The sequence below is a fragment of the Myotis lucifugus genome, unplaced genomic scaffold (assembly GCF_000147115.1).
Source record: "Myotis lucifugus unplaced genomic scaffold, Myoluc2.0 scaffold_133, whole genome shotgun sequence".
Taxonomy (NCBI): Eukaryota; Metazoa; Chordata; class Mammalia; order Chiroptera; family Vespertilionidae; genus Myotis; species Myotis lucifugus.
Genome location: NW_005871181.1, coordinates 1,055,752 through 1,059,831, shown reverse-complemented (window position 1 = coordinate 1,059,831; position 4,080 = coordinate 1,055,752).

Below are 4,080 nucleotides of genomic sequence, written 5' to 3'. Positions count from 1 at the left end.
TCTATCCACTGAGCCAAACCGGTTTTGGCTAACCTTGCTTTTTCGTTGTCCAGCGAGCAGAAGCTCGCGTCTCTCTGGAAATGCGTACAGAACGTGAGAGAGAAATCATTATAGAACCAAACATGGTTTTTCAATCGTATCCAATAAATTATAAGCGAGAACCGGAAAGGCTTTGGGTGTATTTTCACGTTAAAGGGTTAGGTTGCATTTATCGAGGGACACTACGTAGGGTAAGATGTAGTCACATTACGGTAGGCCTATACGGTTCTTTCCCCCCATGCCCTGGTGTTCAGTGCTTCCACGCTTGAAACCATTGTTCTAAAGGAAGTTGCTCTTTCATCGGAGATGGGAAGGACCTGTCAGATCATACACTCTGGCTTTTGATCCATAGGAATAAAGCTCCAGGGCAGGGATGAGCAGTTGTCTTCATCGCAAACATTTGTTTAGCCTCGTGTAGGAATTCCACAGGACTTAAGTGAACAGACCCATTAATGAGCCAAGAAAGGCCACTCGTCGAAACAGCTGCGCCCTCCACCTCTCTGATCTAGAAAACAAAGGAGCCATTTCAGGGTGTTCAATAATAAGAGACCTTCATCTTGAATTTGGACGTAACTGGACTTGGATAGTCAGAGTTCTCTTCACCAAAAGTATATGTCCTTCTCCTTTCTTCCTATAACGACTGGGGGCAGAATTCCATAATTTCCCCCCCGCAAAATACCATCATGTTTAAAAAGAAGTGAATGGCCTTCTACGTACAGAAACTGCTAGGAGGTATAACCAGGAAGCAAATTCTTGTTGGCGTCTCCCCTGGCTTTTTCATTCTATTTATATCGAAGGAGGAGTGGGGGCCACACGTTTTAGTGGACATCTCTGACAAAGAGGAAGAAGTGAGAGCATGAGAAACTGGTGAGGAGCGTTTAATGAGTACATACTAGGTGCCAGGCTCTGTTAGAAGTGCTTTCTGTTCCCTGTATAGTTTAATCCTCACGATAACCTCATGTCGTGGGTACTAAGGGTTACCCCCATTTCACAGATAAAGAAACTAACATGAAGGGTCAGGGTAACTTGGCCAGGGTCACGGTCACAAAGCCAGAAAGGAACAGAGATTTGAACCCAAGACACCTTGACCCTGGGTCTGGCCCTTGTAAGCACTACGTGCCCCTGCCTCCTCGAGGTGGTCAAGGTCTCGATGAGTTAAAGACCGTTTCTCCATAAAGACTGTAGGAAGCCCAGCACATACTAAGATCTCATGAAATTCAGCGACTGTTTGCTTGTCGAATGTGGAGATGGAAAGACTCCAAAGGAGCCCTGACCGGTTTGGCTCAGTGGATAGAGTGTCGGCCTGCGGACTGAAAGGTCCCAGGTTCGATTCCGGTCAAGGGCATGTACCTTGGTTGTGGGCACGTCCCCAGTTGGAGGTGTTCAAGAGGCAGCTGATCGATGTTTCTAACTCTCTATCCCTCTCCCTTCCTCTCTGTAAAAAAAAATCAATAAAATATATTTTTTTAAAAAGACTCCAAAGGAGTTATTGAATACAAGAAAGGATCCACGTAGAGTTACCAGGGAGGCAGCTCGTACAGTCTTACCTGTTACATCTTCATAGGATTGCTCACCCGAGAGGAAAAAGGGGCTCACCTACCGACACCAGGAGATTTCACCGACCCTCCCCCTGTCCTGCTTTCCTAGGTTGTGGGGAAATTCAAAGTAGCCTCAGGAATAGGCTGAGGGCCTAAGGGGTTGTAAAGGAAGCAGTGGGTATTCAACAAACTATCATGGACAAGCGTGTGTGTGTTTATATTGGGAAGCGGGGACGGTTGCCAGCGCATTTATGGCCTAGGTTGTTTCCCTAGAAGTGACACAGATGGGCTTTTGCTGCTCTCTCCACACTCTAATATGAATCCACGCAGTCTCGGGTGTGTTTTTGTCTCTACCAAGAAGGTGGTCTCCCTGGCTCAGGTGGGGCAGGGGGATGGGGGGGAGTGGGAGAGGGAGGCTGAACCAGTGCCCTCAGCATCGCCCAGGCTGTAAGAATAGTCACTTTTACCCCCTCGGGTACAGCTGCATTACTGCCCTTCTCAAACTGAGCGCAAAGGTTGCCGAGTTCAGGGAAATCTTTGCCTTGCCTGAGTATATTTTTGCTTTGGCTGTTGGGGTGCTGGCAGGTTGTCTAACTCCTTTCAAGCTGCTTCCATTGGGCCTCAAGGAAAGGCACCAGCCCTAGCCAGTTTGGCTCAGTGGATAGAGTGTCGGCCTGTGGACTGAAGGGTCCCAGGCTCAATTCTGGTCAAGGGCACATGCCTGGGTTTCCGGCTCGATCCCCAGTGTGGGGCGTGCAGGAGGCAGCCAATCAATGATTCCCTCTCATCATTGATGTTTCTATCTCTTTCTCCCTCTCCCTTCCTCTTTGAAATTAATAAAAAATATATTTAAAATATACTTTTTGTGTGTGTGTTTCTTTTAAGGAAAGGCACCTGCCGATGCTGATTTATATGTAACTTTCAGAATTATTCAGAAGTGGGTTGAAACAATTCTTTTATTCCAGAATTTTCCAATGTATATTAATGGGGGGGTGGCATTTTCATGTTCAAGGCAGTTTGGAACATGCTGGGTTAAAAGAGTTGAATGTGTAAATTGCTCAGAGCCTTTAACATAATGATGGGGATTGTGAATCTGTAATAGAGTACCCAGTATCCCCCACACGTGCCCCACCATTAAAGCCACGTTTATAAGACTTGTTTGGGTGCGTCTTGGAAGTTATTAGTGGGTAAGCACATAGACAACGAATGCTCTCTGCAGACTTCAGCTCTGCCACTGACTATGGCCTTGAACTAGGTACATAGCCTCTCTGGACTACAGTCTTCCCATCTGCAGAAGATTGGTGCTGATAATAATAATTATAATATGTCCTTGGGGGTTGTTGTGAAGATTAAATGTCTATGCATATCTATCTATCTTACTAATATGTTAGCTATTGTTATTACATCTATTCAGCTGCCCGTCTACTAATAATATAGGCCCCCTATACAGGTAAAGTGTCAATTTCAGAAGTTAGAGACAGTTCCTCCTAGAATAAAAGGAACGCCTACCGAGGGAATAATATAGAGGCATTGAGTTTGGGGGGACACGCAACAGAGTTTCCAGTGTAAATCACCCCTCTAGTCAGTATGGCCACAGTCGTGCCGAAATGCAAATGTTGACTTGGAGCAAAGACCGGTGAAATAAAAGAGAGGAGAAAGCAAACTGTGGCAAGAGCGCTCCTTGTGTTGGTCTCATTGGGGCTGCGTCGAAAGAGAAAATGTCAAGTGATGTGTGATGGACAACGGTAGACGCAGGCCATGTTCCGGGATGTGAATGTCTAGCCGGAGAAGAATGGCTTAGGCAGCAACTGAAAGAGAGAGCCATTCATTCCAACAGTGAAACGAACCGATATGCTTCATTCTCTAGGTTTAAAAAAAAGATGGCTGTCTGTTCCCAGGAGATCCCAGTCCCATGGAGGGCTTGCTAGACTGTAACAAACTCTAATAATTGTGCTTTAGACTACGGGCATTAGAATAGTATTAGGTATGAACCAGGAGGTCATGGTTCAATTCCTGGTCAGGACACAGGCCTGGGTTGCAGCCTGGATCCCCAGGAGGGGGCCTGCAGGAGGCAGCCGATCCATGTCTCTCATCATTGATGCCTCTATCTCTCTCTCCCTCTCCCTTCCTCTCTGACATCAATAAAAACGTATTTTAAAAAATAAACTAGTATCAGGGAACAGCAGAAACTGATTCCGCTAAAAAAAAAAAAAAAAAAAGCAGGAGGTGACTCTTAGATGGAAAGGCCTGTCTCAGGGGCTGGCCTGGCCCAGAGTCAAGTAATGGTCCTGCGTGTGTGTGTGTGTGTGTGTGTGTGTGTGTGTGTGTGTACACACACTACAGGAGGGAAGCCTTCCACGCTGGAGCAAGTGACTCCATTCGGGAGGCTGCTGTGAGGGAGCCCCACTCGCTTAGAACTAGGAGGCTTGCTAGCGAGTCTTCAGCCGCCCGTCAAAGTGACTCTATCAAGTAAATACCGTAAATCCCCGGTTGTCAGGGCGCA